Here is an 18,902-nt window from a genome sequence, read left to right on the forward strand (position 1 = left end):
TCTCTTCTTACCTAGGTGTCAGCCTGGTATATCTTTTTATATTGTAGCTCTATTTTCTTGTATATCTTTTCTATGCACTGTTCGTTGACTTTGTATATGTTAGGATTTTTTCTATTTTTATCCAATTAAAATACATTTTAAGATATTTATATATGATAACTTAATTAGTTGCTTATTTTTTCTCAACATGTGTCCCTTCAAATTTCCATGTTAATGCATGGGGATAATATGTCATTTATTTCCACCCCTTTCCTACAGGGGCTGGTGGCAACTGGTATGCCAGGCCATCAGCTGGAGAAAAGAAAGGAGTGTGTTGGCTATACAATGAAGGGCTATGTAGGTGGAGACCGAACTGTAAATTCAGCCATGAGTGCACCAATTGTGCAGGGTATCACCCAGCTCTGCAAAGGTTTGATGCCGGTGAAGGTTGCCGCGTTGGCGGCTCGGTAAGAACAGTACTCCAATAGTAAGGCTGGTGTGCAGGTTGTTTGCCAGAGTCTTGGAGAAAGGATGTCATTATTAGGAACCTGGTCTTCCTGGAGCTTTTTGGGGTTCTGGTTTCGGTGAGCGTGTGGGGGAAGAGCTGGCCAACAGTCATATGGTGTTTCGGTCGGACAATACGGGAGTGGTGGTTGCTGTAAATAATCTGTTGGCTTCGTCTCCCCTGGTAGTTCGTTTCCATAGGCATTTCGTCCTGCGTTGTCTGAAGTATAATATGTGCATCAGGGCTAGCCACGTTTCAGGGGCCACTAATGTGATTGTGATGTTCTTTCTCATTCACAGTTGTCATTATTTCGGAGGTTGATACCTGCTGCAAAGGCCACCGGGTTGGTCCGTCTGGCTCACCTGTGGAGCTTTGGCCCAGCAAAGTGATGGAGCGGGTTAATGTTGTATTGGCACCTTCTACTTCAAGCATAAGCTAAAGACTGCAAGGAATGGTATGGGGTGGCCCATGGAGGGTGAGGTTTGTTCGGCATTGATTTTGTTGCTGATTCAAAAAGGGGAGGATGGTTTGGCTCCTGTGTCCAAGTACCATTTGTAGTGGCTTTGTCTTGTAATGGCTTTGTCTTTTATGTTTAGGGTTATGGATTGAGAGAGTCTTTCAAAATAATATATAGTTAGGAGCTGGAAAAAAAAGTTATGGCAACCAGAGACTTACTCCTGCCATTCCTTGGGAATATTCGGGGGTGTCAGATACAGTATGTTTTTCGAACTTTGAATCCAGTCTGTTTAACGCAGTATTTATTTTGTCCTTTTTTGGCGCATTAAGGGTGGGCAAACTGGTCCCAGATTGAAAAATGGTTGCTGGCGGGCTGCGTCCAGGGACGGTATAATTATATCATTTGAGCGATCGATACAGATGTACAAGGAGGCAACATCACTTGATGCCCAAAGGTAAGATGTTTACCATTTAACGAGGGAATCGATGACATGCAGCGTGTCCCTCAGGTGGGACCTGATTTTGACCACGTAAAGTTGAGGAAAGTGGCCAACATTTTGGGACAGGCCGGATGTCATCGATCCCACCCTGAAAATAATGGATTTATCTGGAGGGTCTGTAAGTTTTTGGTGAACCTTGGACAAGGGATATTAGATCGTCATCCAAGGGTGTTCAATGTACAAAAATGTGTATTCGATCTTAGTTATAATATTCCATTTAAAGCCTCCTGTTGATGATTCTAATATATTATTTGGTGCTCCTTTGTAGGATCACAGGTGAGATCCGGCATCACACAGAAGTCTGAAAGGCTCCTTAAAATAACACATTTGTCCTGGAGAACAGTAATGCCTTACTTATCGGCGTGTTTAATGATAATTTGATGGATGTTTTTAAGTTTATCGAAAGCTTCCTTTTCACTACGTGCGAGATTTTGTTGGTATCTCAGATTCTTGGCACAGAGTGAATTGAAATCACGCAGGACTGAAGAATAAAATGCTTCAATGCGGCTAAATACTTAGGCAGCCAATACTTAGGCATTTTTCACTCTCTTTATTTTCTTTGTTTGCTGACATTTAACCTCCTCCTCATATAACAGTGTTCAGTTTAACCACAACAACTCTGTAGCTCTGTCCTGGAACACGATTATTCATTTCTACACCCCCCCCCCCCCTTTGCAGCTCTCCCTGCTAGCCCTTTATATTTCAGTTGCGTGTTTTCCCTGCTTTGAAAACGGATAGTGCCTGTGTAATCGATACATTATTGTTACACATTCCCTTCTTACACTACCAGTAGCTGGTTGCCTTGCACACCTCTTTAATCTCCCTGGCTAAGTGGACTTTTCCATACTCCCCTGTCTGTATTCACAGGTAGCATAGTCCTGTCACTATTCCTGTGTGACAAAGATTACGCACTTGCTTTTGCAACCTAAGCAGGCTGAGTGAATACCTCTTATGCTATCTACCCCCTGGCAAGGCCATTCCGTTTTTACCTTCCCTTGATACAAAGCACTCCACATAGAGAAGCACTCTCTTACCACTTCTCAACATCTACAAGTACCCTTTATTTGCTGTGACTTTCCCATTAACGTTAAGAAAATACATAAGGACTTGTTGTGCTTTCAAAGAGGGACGAGTTAAGCTATCTGGCCTCATTCACATCCTACACGTGACCCTGTTTCCAGAATAAGCTCTGAATAAAAACAGTTAGTTTGAAAAAATGCGCAGAAATTCGTTGTAATTCAAGAGCTTGTGACATTATTGGTAGGGGATAAATACATCTGCAAGCCACTGTATATCTGAAAATTCAAGTGCAAACAGAACACCCCCAAAGGATAGCGCAATCAAGTGTTATTATAAACAAAAAGTATAGAAACAGGTTTGCACTTACAAACTTATTTAATTTAATATTTCAATAATAGATTGAGTTTCTGAACCCTGTATGGGCCGGTGTTTCTCAGCACTGTGTCTCGAACTGAAGTGCTCCCTTCCGGCGTTTCCACCACATGTCATGGATTAGTCTGGTGTCGCTCATAATTATGCCATGGTTTACGAAAACGAGGCTTGGAACCCAAACCAAGATGGCTGCCCAATGCGTTTCACCAGACTCTATTGGCTTCATCACGATGTAGCAGCGCCTCCACCTCATCAGGGTCCCAGCTTGAGCTTGTGGATGGTCCTGGTGAGGAACTCCTCTGTGGTGCAGCCCCCTGCGTAATCACTCCACACTTACACACGAGGATATCTTTTAACAGGAACGTCTTTATTTGCACGGTGGGCCAGCTGCCCTCCACAATGGGTGAATTTAGCCCTCCATTGTTCACCGTACTTCCCTTTGAAAGGTATAGTCCTCCTAATGTAGGGATTCCCTATCCCCGCAGGGATATCTCTCTGTGACCAGGTCCCTGGTCACAGTTCCAACACTGTCCTTTTAACAGCTTCTTAACTCCATAACTCAGCAACACACTCTTACTCTCTACTTCCAACGCGCTCTAACTTTTGATCAGTGCTGTGCCTTATGTATCCTCTGGGGCTGACACAACTCTGACATCACTAACCGTGGAGTCAGAGCCTGTGACCACTCCCATCCATACATAGGGCACCTCACCAGGGTGTGAGGGCAAACCTCCATAATTACTGCTGGCATGCCCATAACTTACCAGGCCTTACTGTCAGCAGGAGAGATGACTGCAGCCATTTTACAGCATGGCTACATATGTATGGTTGGGGATAGAAGAGAGTTGACTAACTAAGCACATAATCAATATTATATATATATATATATTATATATAACTATATAATATGCTGCCATTATTTATTAGTGCAGTGAGTGCTTTAGCTCAGTATTAGTCATTCTAGTTGCAGAAGAGCTTACACTCTAGTACGCTAATCGTGCTGAAAGGCAGGGCCGTCTTAACGTATGGGCACGATGGGCAGTTGCCCTGGGGCCCCACAGCATAGGGGGGCCCACGCGCCCGGCCCATGCGTGCCCACTAATGCTCTCCCCCCCGCCCGGCACTCCGGCTCGCTCTTAGGGTTGCCAGGTGTCCGGTATTTGGTTCCCCTGTCCGGTAAAATATGAGAGATAATACGGGACATGGGATAGAGCAGGGCTGCTGCTGCTAGGGGGCTGGGCAGCTTCCGATTGGTTGCTGCTGTGTAATTCAGCCAATCGGGAGGTGGCAGGAGCCTGGGGGGTGGGGCCAAAGAGTGGAGGAAAAGCATGCAGCAGAGAGGTTAGGCTGTGTCTGTGTGGGTCTGTCTATCTGTGTCCTGTCTGTATATGTGTGTGTCTCAGTGTGTGTATATGTCTGTGTGTATCTGTGTGTGATTGTGTGTGTGTCTCAGTGTGTCTGTCTTTCTGTCTGTGTCCTGTGTCCTGCCTGTATATGTGTGTGCCTTAGTGTGTGTGTGTGTGTGTGTGTGTGTGTGTGTGTGTGTGTGTGTGTGTGTGTGTGTGTGCTTGAGTGAATCAGTGTGTGTGTGTGTATCTCAGTGTTTGTTTGTATATATGTGTGTGTGTGTGTGTGTGTGTGTGTGTGTGTGTGTGTGTGTGTGTGTGTGTGTGTGTGTGTGTGTGTGTGTGTGTGTGTGTGTGTGTGTGTGTGTGTGTGTGTGTGTGGTGACAGACAGTACATACAGTACTGGCAACTTTGTTTAATAACTCACTCACCCTTACTTTTCTTTTACTATACTAACAGTCTTCCCATTTTCAAGATCTATTAAAAATAACCACCATTGTAAATTCCCAGAAAGGCTCCATAACTCAGCTCTCATCACAGCAGCATTGCAATCTCTGCAGCACTCTTCTTACTTACAGATCATCCCCAAGAAGGCAGAGCAGGTTACTTATTCAATGGCACGATTTAATATGCAATTTAAAGCTGGATTTTGAAGTCTAAATTTGAAAGCTACTGTACTGATAATGACAGGGAGGGGGGGGGGTGAGAGGATGAAGGGATGGGGGGTGAGAGGATGAAGGGATGGGGGGTAACAGAGGATGAAGAGAGGGGGTGAGAGAGGATGAAGGGAGGGGGGATATGGGGGATGAGAGAGGATGAAGGGAGGGGTGAGAGGACAAAGGGGGGTGGTAGGGTGAGAGGACAAGGGGGAAGAGAGAGAAAGGATGAGGAGGGGGTGCAACAATCTTGGAATGTGTGGAAGGAGCAGTAAGATCAGTATTGCTCGCCATGTACAGTATGACTGCAGGTCAGTTATTTATAAATGATCTGACCTTCACGTCATTTGTTCTAAATTTCACTCCAAGCGTGCACCAATTTGCACCAATTTGCACTATTTCTAGGGTGACCAGATTTTGAAAATGAAAAACCGGGACACAATTTTTTTTTTTTAACATAACAGTTTATTTATTGTAGTACACTTATACTTTACTACCATTAGTCCTTGTTACATAGTTACGTGTGTGTGTGTGTGTGTGTGTGTGTGTGTGTGTGTGTGTGTGTGTGTGTGTGTGTGTGTGTGTGTGTGTGTGTGTGTGTGTGTGTGTGTGTGTCGGATGACCTCACTAATCGAACAAAAAAAAAAGCCAGATGTGAATGATTCTGAACCCATTAACCAGTGCCAGGATGCCCCCTCTTCACAATTTCTAAAGCAGCAATCCTGCCTGGGATCTTACCTGATCCGCAGTCCCTCAAGGTACTATACTGGAGGGGAGGTGTTCCCTACCTATCTTCCGATGTCTCCCGCGTGAAACTTGAGTCAGATATGGAAGAAAGCATGGTAGGTTACTTCGGTGTAGGTATACAGCAGTTAAGATAAGATATAGAGGGTGAGGGAGACAAGGAGGGAGAGGGAGACAGAGAGGGTGATGGAGACAGAGAGGGTGATGGAGACAGAGAGGGTGAGGGAGACACACCCACTTATACACACCCACACCCGCTGATATATACACACCCACTGATATATACACACACCCACTGATACACACACACACCCACTGATACACACACACACACACACACACACACACACACACACACACACACACACACCACTGGTACACACACACACATACCCACTGATACACACAAACCCACTGATACACACACACACATTGATACACACACACACACTCTGACACCCACCCACTGACACCCACCCACTGACACACACCCACTGACACACACCCACTGACACCCACCCACTGACACACACACACACACACACACACACACACACACACACACACACACACACACACACACACAGATACACACACAGATACACACACAGATACACACACAGATAGTTACATAGTTACAAAGTAGATGAGGTTGAAAAAAGACATAGGTCCATCAAGTTCAACCTATGTTAAATTTAGGCAACAGATACTTGATCCTATATCTATACTTACTTATTGATACACACACACACACACAGATACACACACACAGATACATACACATACACACACACACACACACACACACTGATACACTCTGATACACACAGTGATACACCCACCCACTGATATACACACCCACTGATATACACACCCACTGATATACACACCCACTGATATACACACCCACGGATACACCCACACACTGATACACACACCCACACCCACTGATACACCCACGCCCACTGATACACACACACACACCCACTGATACACACACACCCACTGATACACACACCCACCCACTGATACACACACACACCCACTGATACACACACACACACACTGATACACACACACATACACACACACAGATACACACACACATACAAACACACACACAGATACACACACACACACACACACACACACAGATACACACACACACACACACACACACACACACACACACACACACACACACACACACACACACACACACAGATACACACACAGATACACACACACACTGATACACACACTGATACACACACTGATACACACACACTGATACACACACACTGATATACACACACACTGATACACACACATACAGACACTGATACACCCTGCCTCCCCCTGAACCGCCCGCCAACGACTGCGCAGCCACCACTGCCCGCCCCCAAGCCCATTTCCCGCACCAAGGGGACGGGGGGAAGTGAGCGCCAGGAGAGGCAAAGGTGGGAGCGTCAGGGGACAAAGGTGGGAGCGCCGGGGGGCAAAGGTGGGAGCGCCGGGGGACAACAGTGGGAGTGCCGGGGGGCAAAGGTGGGAGCGCCGGGGGGCAAAGGTGGAAGCGCCGGGGGGCAAAGGTGGGAGCACCGGGGAGCAAAGGTACAAGGTGGTACAAAGGCAGGCGCACCCTCGATACCACCTCCTATTACCCCCCCTGGCTGGGACCCAAGACAGAAGGGGGACACTCACCGCGCAGCCGACAGAGGAGCCAGGAGCGGGAAGACAGACACACTCACGTGTGCTCTGCACAAAGCGGAAGCCCCGCCCCCGGCTTCCTCTGACATGCCTGCGACCAATCCCCTCGGGCTGGCCGGCATTCTAAGTCCCGCCCCCGGCATTCTCCTTCATTCAATCCCCCCGGCAGCATTCATTCATTCATACACACACATAGAAAGTACTTACCGGCCGTCGCATTCTCCTCACCGCCGCTGCCCCGCAATACCGGGACCAGGGACAAAAACCGGGAAATTTCCGGGACGGACCTGAAACCGGGGCAGGACAGAAAAAAACAGGACTGTCCCGGCAAAAACGAGACAAATGGTCACCCTAACTATTTCATATTCTATTTCCTAAAACAATCCTCGGAAGGGCGCTCCCTCCCAAGACCCTCCCCAGATTTTTTAGGAAAAAGAATATAAATTGGTGCAAATTGGTGAATACTTGGAGTGAAATTTAGAACAAATGACATAACAGTCAGGTCATTTTATAAATAACATTCTTCCTCACCAACGATTCTCGAGTGCGTCGCACCTTTCACCATTGTGTCCAGTATTTTTGGACAAGCCACCTGGCAACCCTACTCGCTCGTCCGGCACCCCGGCTCCGCTCGCTCTCCCTCCGCCAGGCCACCCCGGCTCCGCTTGCTCTCCCCCCGCCCGGCACCCCGGCTCCGCCTGCCCGGCACCCCGGCTCGCGTCACAACCTGACGAAGTCTGCAAAGACGAAACGCGTAGGGCGTTATTATTTGGAGTATTTTTATCTTTATTATTGGACTTTTCACTCTGGGAGAATGGAGTAATTATCCCTGTATTGTCGGGACTCATTGCTAATCCGGCGCTTGCTGCACTGTCAATGATCAGGCTGACCCGGAAGCCTTCCATGTGTTCCACGCATTGTGAGTGACGACGCTGACTCGCAAGCGCTCTACGACGAGAGAGACACTTGAACAGCGAGGAGGTGCCTGGTTGTCTTCGATATACAGAAGATTTATTACCACGGATTCCCCCTATACAGCGACGTAAACGGCTTTCCATCCGGAGTTGCAGTCGAGTTCCTGCTTCACATGTTGGCGATTGAGTATTTATCTCATACATGCGATTAATTATTCTCTGTTTGTGAGTGTACAGTTCATATTTTATCCAGTCCCATATATAAAATTGTTAACCTTACTACACTATGAGTGCGCCTGTTTTTGTTTTTTTCTCTTATATATATATATATATATATATATATATATATTCAGTGTTCGACAAATCACCCAAAAATCTACTCGCCGAACAAAAAATCTACTCGCACCCTAGCCACGCCCCCAGACCCGCTTAAAAAAAAAAAAAAACGAATAAATTCCTACAGTAGTAAGAACAACATTCGTTTTTGACATTAGTTTATTTATTGTATTACATTATACTACAATTAGTCCTTGTTACGTGTGTGTGTGTGTGTGTGTGTGTGTAAATGTTCCTGAACCCCATAACTAGTGCCTGGACGCCCCCTCGTCACAATATCTAAAGCAGCAATCCCACCTGGGATCTTACCTGATCCGCAGTCCCTCAATGTCCAGGTACCCGCATTCCCGCAATGTTATACATTGGAGGAGAGGTGTTCCTTACCTGTCTTCTGGGTTAGGGAGAGGGCGACAGAGAGAGGGAGAGGGCGACGGAGAGAGGGAGAGGGCGAGAGGGAGAGGTCGACAGGGAGAGGGCGACGGAAAGGGTGAGGGCGACAGGGAAAGGATGAGGGTGACAGGGAAAGGATGAGGGCGACAGGGAAAGGGTGAGGGCGACAGGGAAAGGGTGAGGGCGACAGGGAAAGGGTGAGGGCGACAGGGAGAGGGTGAGGGCGACAGGGAAAGGGTGAAGGTGACACAGGGAGAGGGTGAAGGTGACACAGGGAGAGGGTGACACAGGGAGAGGGAGAGGGTGACACAGGGAGAGGGTGACTGAGGGAGAGGGTGACACAGGGAGAGGGTGACTGAGGGAGAGGGTGACACAGGGAGAGAGAGAGAGGGTGACACAGGGAGAGGGAGAGGGTGACACAGGGAGAGAGAGGGCGACGGGGAGAGGGGGAGGGCGACATGGAGAGGGAGAGGGTGACACAGGGAGAGGGTGACACAGGGAGAGGGTGACACAGGGAGAGGGAGAGGGTGACACGGAGAGGGAGAGAGGGTGACACACACACTCACTCACAGACACACTCACTCACAGACACACACTCAGACAAACACTCACTCAGACACACACACACACACACACTCAGTCAGTCACACACAGTCACACACTCACCCACTGTCACTCACACACACACACACTCACATACACACACTTACCCGCAAGGCAGGGGGTCGCACATGGCAGCAGTGGGGCCTCCACACGGCAGGAGGGCCCTCCGCATGGCAGCAGGGCCTCTGCAATGGGCCGCCCCACCTCCAGAGGCGGACACCGACGCCGCAGCACGCCCCCCCCCCCCCGAAGCGCCCGACGCCGCAGCACGCCAAACCTTCCCCCCCCTCCAGAAGCGGAAGCGGACCCCCTTCAGAGATGGACACCCCCGGGCAGCAAGCAGGGATCGGGGGCAGCGGGGGGCAGGAGATCAGGAAGGGGAGGAGATCAGGGACAGGAGGGGGAAGGGGCTAACCCAAAGCTGCCTGCCGGCCCTCTTCCCCGCGTTAACCCAATCAGGGAGGGGGGTTATTTATTTAAAAAAATAAAAATTTTGCACGAGCAGGAGAATTCAGAGAGCCGCAGCACGGCTCGCCAGCGGCCTAAATACACTCGCCACGGGCGTGTGGTTATAATTAATTGTCGAACACTGTATATATATATATATATATATATATATATATATCATACTGTAAGTATAGTTAAAATAGTGTTTTAATGTAAATAAAATATTCTGCTCATTATTTATACTAATTCATTGGCTGTAATATGGAAGACTTGGCCTGTAGTATACTTGAATAATATGAGATCTTTATTTTAAGCATGTCACATCTAACTTATTCTGATAAATACTCACCCCATGTATATGTGAGTGACTTGCAAATAACTGTTTCCCCCTTTTGTTTTTGTTTTTATTTGTTGCAGTTACCAACTCGTGGAGTTCAACCAAAACCTGATTTAACCTTCAAAGACTAGTCAACATACTAGTCAAACGTAACTAACGAACCTTGGGGTAGTAATAATAATAATAGCATGTTCTTGTATAGTTCTGCTAGTTATACGAAGCGCTTTACAGAGACATTTTACAGGCACAGGTCCCTGCCCCGTGAAGCTTACAATCTATGTTTTTTGGTGCCTGAGGTACAGGGAGATAAAGTGACTTGCCCAAGGTCACAAGGAGTTGACACCGGGAATTGAACCACTCTCCCCTGCTTCACACTCTCAGTGCCAGTCAGTGTCTTTTAATCACTGAGCCACTCCCTCTCATTCATTCATTTTTCATTGTCTTCTTTAGTGACTGGTACATCTCGATAAGATTTACACATGGGAGCATTCTAGGAGGCCTATTACTTTGCTTTTACTATTTACAGTCTCCATGTTGGTTTAGTTCGGAGTATTGTTAAAGCTGCAGTTCAGGCAATATCCTGCATGTGTGTTTTTTTTAATAAATCAGTTCTGTAGTAAGAAAAAATACTTTTAGCATTTTCTGTTTAAAAAAAAACAATTTGGAAAGACTAATTTTGCTTGTATTCTAGTTTTAAAAGCATGCTTGTTGCTATAGCAACCATTTATATTCCCCATATTTAAAGATGTCGCCAAACGTTGCCGATCAATACACGGAGAATGAATTGACCGGCAGCTATGCAGTTCTTTAGGTAAGTAGAGATTGCCCACATGAAACTATTGAAGTAAAATAAAAACTAAAAAAAAAAAGACTGAACTGCAGCTTTAACTCCTCTTGTCTTTGCCTTGGTAAAATATCAATGAACCATTTCCATTTGGACGTGGATTTTGTCGGCTTTTGTTTCTTTGTTAATGCCTCTATCTTATCCATAGAAAGTAATTTGAACAGAAGGGAGTGAACCATCTCCTGAGAGGGCTGCTCGGGAGATAACATTATTGCTTTCCTTAGCTGCCAGTAGTATCGTTTCGGTAGGACGTAGAATATCCTTCCTATTTTTGGCCTTTGTAGCCCAGGGGTTGATGTTGGCAAATATCATAGGCAGTGGGTGTTTCTCCCATGAGATTCCTACAGCTTTCTTTTTTTTTTTTCCAAAAATTTTTATTAGGCATTTAGATAATTCACAGTATGCATGAAACAAACGATAATACAGCCTAATACAGATTTTCTCCTTTTGTTGGTTAGAGAAACCGGAAATAAAAGAGGAAAGCTCACCGCTCCCCTGACCCTCCAGGGGCTATGTGGGGAGCGCGAGTATGGAAACAGAGAGTAAGAGTGGGAATAGGAAGGGGAGGGTGGGAGGGGGTGGGGGGGATACCCATTGCTTCCCGTGTCCTCAGTCTATTTTCATTGGTGCCCCTGACCTGGTTTTCCTTTCTCTCTCTCTCTTTTTTTTTCTCCATATGTGGATTAGTGGCGTAGAGGTGCCATATGGGATAGCCACGGATCCCATGTTTTGTTAAAGGAGTCAGTGGATCTTTTCAAGAAGGCAGATAGTTTCTCCATATTCATCACCTCTTGCACCCTATTTTTTACCGTTTGTTTTGAGGGGGGAGACACCTTCTTCCAGGCGGCTGCCACCGCACATCTAGCCGCTGTAAGAATTAAGGAGATTAATTTACTTGTTGGTCGGTCCAAATTTTCTAAGGGCCTGGCCAACAGGTAGGTCAACGGGTCAATAGGGATTTTGAGGTCTGTGACCTCCTCTATTAATTTTTGTATTGTTCCCCAATATTTTTGAATTTCCGGACATGTCCACCAAATATGGGCCATGTCCCCCTTCTGACCGCAACCTCTCCAGCATAAATCGGACGCCTGGGGGTAAATTTGATTTATTCTAACTGGGGTAAGATACCAGCGAAACAGTATTTTATATATGTTTTCTTTGATTGTGGTACATATGGAAGTTCCTGAGGCATTTTCCCAAATTCTTTCCCAATCCTCTCGGTCTATAACTATTTCCAATTCTGCTGCCCAATGCAGCATATAGTCATGTGTAGGGGCTTCTATGGCCCTTTCCAATTCACCGTAGATTTGTGTTATAAGACCTTTCTGGTGGCCTGTTTCTCTACAGAGCCGCTCGAAACTGGTGAGAGGGGGAAATTTCAACGTTGGGGATAAAGTTTGAATAAAATGCCGAATTTGTAGATACTTGAAGACATCCAATCTTGCTATTTCATATTTGGTTTTTAGGCGTTGATAACTCAGGAACTCCTCAAAGCTCAGGAGGTCAGCAACCGCTCTAATATTTTTTGTTTTAAATTGGTCCCATTGTCTGGGCTCACAGCCAGGGGGGAATTTCGGATTTTTATAAATTGGTATGAGTTGGGATTGAGGTGTGGTGAGCTTAAATTTAAATTTGCATTTTGTCCAAATCTCCCATGTGTGTCTCATTGGGCCTAACTTAAATTTACTGTTCTGCATGTCTTCCCTGCTCAGGGACCAAAGGCAAGCCGGCAGTGAAGGCGTCCCGGCATAGTATGATTCTATATCTAGCCAACAGTATTGGTTTGGGTTGGCGTTCCAGACTACTACCTGTCGCAATTGGGCGGCTTGGTAGTATTTTGTGATGTCTGGAACACCAAGTCCTCCTCTCCCCCTTGATGCCAAAAGAACTGTCCTGGTGATTCTGGGTTTCTTACCCTGCCAAATAAAGTGGAAGATTAGTTTTTGAATGTTCTTTAATTCTGAGCCAGGGATGTGGACCGGGAGAGTCTGAAAATAATATAATAATCTAGGGAGTATGTTCATTTTAACTGATATCATCCTCCCGATCCATGATATCTGATATCCTCCCCATTTCTCTAGATCTTGTTTGATTTTCCGGAACAGAGTCGGATAATTTTGTTGATATAGGGATTGGTAGTTCCTCGTTATCTTTACTCCCAAATATTTGATACTCGAGGAGCTCCAATGATAGTTAAAGTTTAGTTTGAGGAGTTTCACCTCTGGCTCTGGCAGGCTTAAATTTAGTGCTTCCGATTTGTCATTATTGATTTTATAACCTGAGATATCTCCAAAGTCCCGGAGCTCTTTTTGGAGGTTAGGTAGGGATGTTTGGGGTTGTGTAAGGGTTAGGATGACATCATCTGCGAATAGCGATATTTTGTGCTGCCTGTGTCCAATTTCTATTCCTTTGATGTCTCTATTGGCTCTAATTGCAGATGCTAGGGGTTCTATGGTTAATGCAAAGAGGAGAGGAGATAGGGGGCATCCCTGTCGAGTTCCATTAGTGATCTCAAATCTCTGGTTACTGCCCCCTGGTAGTTTTACTGTTGCAGACGGGTTTTGATATAATCTACGGACTCCTTCTAGGTATGCGTCTTTGAATCCGAATTTACACATAACTTGGTCCATGAATAGCCAGTCTATTCTATCGAACGCCTTCTCTGCATCTAGGCTTAGGAGTAGTGCTTTGGTCTCTGTGAGATGGACATGTTCGATAATGTCTATTATCTTCCGAGTATTGTCCGAGGCCTGTCTGCCTGCTACGAATCCTACTTGATCACTATCTATTAATCTCGGTAAGATGGGGTTTAATCTATTTGCGAGTATTTTGCTATATAGCTTGAGATCACAATTGAGCAGGGAGATTGGACGATAGCTTCCACATTGCATCGGGTCCCTGCCTTCTTTATGTATAATGGCCAGGGTGGCCAGGGACATTGACGTGGGGATTTGATTTCCTTCCATGAAATCGTTAAATATCTTTAGAAGATGCGTGGATAGTACTGGCAAGAATCTCTTATAGTAGACATTAGTGAACCCGTCGGGGCCAGGAGACTTAGTAATTTTTAGTGATTTGACCGCCTCTTCCAGTTCCTCTTTTGAGATCTCAGCGTTGAGGACTGTGTTTTCCTCCTCCGTTAGTGTGGGGAGCTTACATTTATCTAAATATTGCGCTATTAATTCGGATGCTATTGATTCAGGCCGGCCATTTTTTGATCTTAGATTATACAGTTCGGTATAAAATTTTGTAAATTCAGCTGCTATTTTGCTATCACTATGTTGTATTTCACCAGACCTACTCTTGATTGCCGTGATTTGGGACCGTTTATGTACCCCTCTTAATTTAGTCGCCAAAAGTCTGTCTGCCTTGTTCCCCTTGTCATAATATTGTTGATTAGTCCATTTGAGGGCCTTCTCAACATCCTCCAGCTGGATTTGTCTAAGTTTTACTCTGGCTGTTGTCAATGTTTTATATATTTTTTTTGAGGGGTTGGTTTTATGAGATTGTTCTATTATTTTGATATTATCCGTAAGCTCCTTTATTAATTTTTGGCGGGCTTTTTTCCTGTGGGATGCGATAGAAATGAATTTCCCTCTAATGGTTGCCTTATGGGCCTCCCACAGGATTGCTGGTGAGGAGACGGATCCTGAGTTAAAAAAAAAATAGTCCCGAATAGCGGCTCTGATCTCTCTTTCTATCTCAGGATGATTGAGTAATGAATCATTTAGTCTCCATGAGTAATTTATTGTTTTTTCAAAGGGGGTCGTCAAGGTTAAGGTAATCGGGGCATGATCAGACCATGTGATTGGTCCTATGTCGGAGTCGGATGTCGCCGCCACCACATTTTTTGTGGCCAAAAAGTGATCTATTCGAGAGTAGGTCTGGTGAGGTGCTGAGTAAAAAGTATAGTCTCTCTGGCCCTGATGTTGGGCCCTCCATATGTCCACCAGTGAGAACTCGCTTAAGATTCCCCTAAACCTTTTCCCTATGATCTGGGAGGGGGTTGTGCGGGGGGGACCCATTGTGGTTGATCTGTCCTCGGTAGGGTTAAGGACCATGTTTAGGTCTCCTCCCACTATCATCGATGACAGATATCCCGGGTCTATGCCCTCGAGAACTTTCTTTAGGAATTCTGTTTGGTTCTCGTTCGGGGCATATACATTGACCAGAGCGATTGCTGAGCCCGCTAAGGAGCCATATACCACTAGAAATCTACCCTCTGGGTCCGCCGTTGTTTTGATATGATTAAATGGGGTGCCCTGTCTGATCAGGACAGCTACACCCCTCTTTTTACTAGTAAACGATGCGCAAAAACACATTGGGAACACTTTTTTGAATAAATTTGGGGGGTCTTGTGATGTGAAATGGGTCTCCTGTAGGAATATGATGTCTCCCCCTGATCTTTTCATATCTTGAAGTGCTACTCTCCTTTTTCGGTTATTTTGGAGCCCTTTTACGTTGAGTGAGGTTAATTTAATTGTGGCTTGGCTAGCCATTTGGGTTCTTTTTTTTTTTTGGATAATACCATAAGGCCTTCTCTTTCCCATGATCCAGTAACTCTGAGTCTGGTTTAAATTTCTGAAGGTATAGAGGTTGTGTGTTTTTTTTGGTTAGAATAGATATCTTAAGCTGAGGAAGGGGGGCGTGGGAAGGGGTAGGTGGGGGTGGGGCGGAGATCTGCTGGGACAGGGTCAACAGATAGAGATAGGTTGTAACAAGGCCCACAAAAGGCCTTAACATATTTTCACCAGCCTTAAGAACGGCCGGCATTTGGACCAGGTGGGTCCCTTGGGGGTGATTCCGGGTTCGTCAACCGCTGGAGGTCAGAGGAGTCCAGACCCTCTATAGAATTTACTTAACCCATTTAGTATAGACCCCCAGTCCATGTGTGTGGGGAAGCAAAGAAGGCATAGGAACATTTCAAGTAATTCAAACATTTCACATCTCAAAAAGACAACCATATTGTAACTATGCGTTGTGAGAGTGGAGTAACCTCTTAAATATCTAACTAAAACAATTTCCGTTTTCTTTTGTATGCTCGCTTCCCTTGGGTGGGAGGGATAGGGGGAGGAGGGGAGGGGAGAGGGGGAGAGGGGAGGGGGGGTGGAGGAGGGGGTAAGGAGGAGGGGAGGGAGAGGGGGGGAGGGGGGGAGGGGGAGGAGGGGGAGGGGAGGGAGGGGGGAGGGGGGGGAGGGGGAGGGGAGGGAGGGGGGAGGGGGGGGAGGGGGGGGAAGGGGGGAGGGGGGAGGGGGGGGAAGGGGGGAGGGGGGAGGGGGGGGAGGGGGGGGAAGGGGGGAGGGGGGAGGAAGGGGGGGAGGGGGGGAAGAAGGAGGGGGAAGGGGGGGAGGGGGGAAAGGGGAAAGGGGGGGGGGGAGGGGGGGGAGGGGGGGGGAAGGAAGGGGGGAAGGGGGGGAAGGGAGGGGGGAGGGGGGGGAAGGGTAACTCTTATACAACTCTGTGCAGAAAACATATTTTATACAATTCTGTGACCATACAAGATAAGTTCGGCTTTCTTTCGTATGTTTGTTTTCCCCCTTAGTGTTTTTCCCTCTTATTTATCTTTGCGTTTATGTGAGGTACTAGGTAGGCTTGTTAGCAGGGGTAAGAGGGGAGGGGCCTAGGTGCGGCTCAAGCATTTCACATTTCTGTATAGCACAACTATTATGTAACTCTACACAGGGAGTATAGGGAGGGGAGGGGGGGGGAGGGAAAGAGGGGAGGGAGAGAGGGGAGGGGGGGGGGGTAGGAGGTGGGCCTGGTTGCAGTTCAAACATTTCAGACATCTCCCATTTCTGTATAACACAGCTATTATGTAACTCTGCGCTAAAGATATATTGTGAATCGTTTTGTGACTAAATAAGATTAATACAACTTTATTTTATATATTCGTTTCCTCTTAGTATGTTTCTCCCATTGTTTTTGTGCTTAAGTAGGGTGCTAGGTGGGTTTGCTAGTAAGGGTGGGGAGGGGGGGTGGAAGAGAAGGGGAGATGAGGGGGGGGTGGGGGAATAGGGGGGAGAGGGAGGGGGAGAAAAAAGGGGGGGAGGAGGGGGGGAAAAGAGGGGGGGGGACGTGGGACATGTGAGTGTGTGGGGGGAGGGGTGGAAGAGGGGGGGGTATGCATGAGGAAGGGGGGAAGGGGGAGGGGGGGCGATTGCGTGTCTGGGTTACAGGGGGGGGGGGGAAGGATAGAGGGGAAGCAAGGTGTTAATTGAGATATAACAGTTATATTATTTTAATCTACTCACGACCTCCGGATCATCACTATTAACTTATGATTTTAAGTTCTTTGATTCAGTCTGGGTGGCCCGTCTTCCTGGTATCCTAGCCGCCCCTAGTCCCACAGACTGGGGAGTCCTCCGTGGCAACGGGGTCCATGGATCGTTGGCGGAAAGGCTGGATGCCGACACCGACCCCCCCCCCCCCTCCCCCCAATCCAGAGCTCCGCTCCACGGGACCGGAGAAACCGGCAAAAGGAGGGGGAGGGAGATCATATTTAAAGCGGGACCGAAAAGCCGGAGATTGAGGCTGGTGGGGGCAAAACCGGGATCTAAATTCCTCTTATGCTCCGGAGTTAGAAGATCAGCGATCCTGCTGCTCCGGGTTGAGTCAGTCGGTTTCCCGGTCTTACCGTCGGCGGACGGGATCCTCTTCGGAGTCATCGCAGGAGTAGGCGACTCGTGAACCAACTTGGAGGGCGGTGTTCTGTGTCAGCTCATCCTAAAAGTTGGCGGCTTACTTCTTGGTGCTGTTCTGGTCTGGTAAGATGATTTTAACGATGAGCAGAGGCGTCCCCCCTCCTCGAAGTCTCCTCAGAGCCATCTCGAGAACAGGCGCCTCGTGACTTCACTTTGGGAGTGGAGGTTGGCGCCGGATTACCATGGGGGTCCGCAGCCCACGCTCCAGTGCGGCCCCGGACCAACAAGGTAAATGGGGGCACTCTTCCCTCTCCGGGTCTGTCCGGGGGGATTTATCTGAGTGCCGCGGCGGTTGTCATTTTTCTCTAGGGTGTTGGGCCGCAATTCTCTCCGATGTTCGGGGGGGGTCTCCTGATGTATTTTCAGCGGTAGGATTGGTCGTTATCCACGTTTGAGGTGGAGTTAGGCCTAATGCTTTTGCGAAGGGGGCCATGTCCACGGGGTATTTCATGGACAGGAACTTTCCATTCCTGTTAACTGTGAGTTTGAAAGGGAATCCCCATCTGTATTGGATTCCTTTCTCGCGGAGTAGGTTGGTTAAAGGTTTTAATTCACGTCTGCGGTCTCTCGTTGCCTTTGACAAGTCGTTATAGACTTGGAGAGTTTCATTTTGAAAGGTTATTTCCCCCAGGTCCCGGCAGGCCGCAATTATTTTTTCTTTTGATGTGTATTTATGCATCTTTATTATAATGTCCCTACGCCGCCTCGGGTCGTCTGATTTAGGTCCTAGGGCACGATGAGCCCTATCCATTTCGAGCTCTTTCTCCTCCAGCTCCCCGCATACTAGGTTAAAGAGCTCCATGAGGTATGGTCGGAGTTGATCCTGTGCGACCGACTCCGGTACGTTCCGGACGCGGATGTTTTGGCGCCGGTCACGATTTTCTTGCTCCTCCATAGCTTCTTTAAGGAGGGTGATCTCTTCTCCTAGACGGCCTATCTCTTCCTCCGCTTCACTCTGTCTTTGTTGAGACTCAGTGAGTTTTTTCTCCAGGGTAGTTGTTTTCTCTGTCAGCCCTGAGATTTCCTTCCTTATGTCGCTCA

The 18,902-nt window shown here is 47.3% G+C and overlaps 1 long non-coding RNA gene across 1 annotated transcript in view; it reads left to right on the plus strand.

Annotated features, from left to right (window-relative positions):
* LOC142463805 (uncharacterized) overlaps positions 1–18,902 on the plus strand; it is a 31,491-nt gene that overhangs the window by 7,110 nt on the left and 5,479 nt on the right. The window contains exons 2-4 of the long non-coding RNA XR_012787500.1: positions 784–959; positions 1,271–1,395; positions 10,397–10,484. This is a non-coding gene — a long non-coding RNA (uncharacterized LOC142463805). The remainder of the gene's footprint in view (positions 1–783; positions 960–1,270; positions 1,396–10,396; positions 10,485–18,902) is intronic.

The sequence above is a fragment of the Ascaphus truei genome, chromosome 12 (genome assembly GCF_040206685.1).
Source record: "Ascaphus truei isolate aAscTru1 chromosome 12, aAscTru1.hap1, whole genome shotgun sequence".
Classification (NCBI taxonomy): Eukaryota; Metazoa; Chordata; class Amphibia; order Anura; family Ascaphidae; genus Ascaphus; species Ascaphus truei.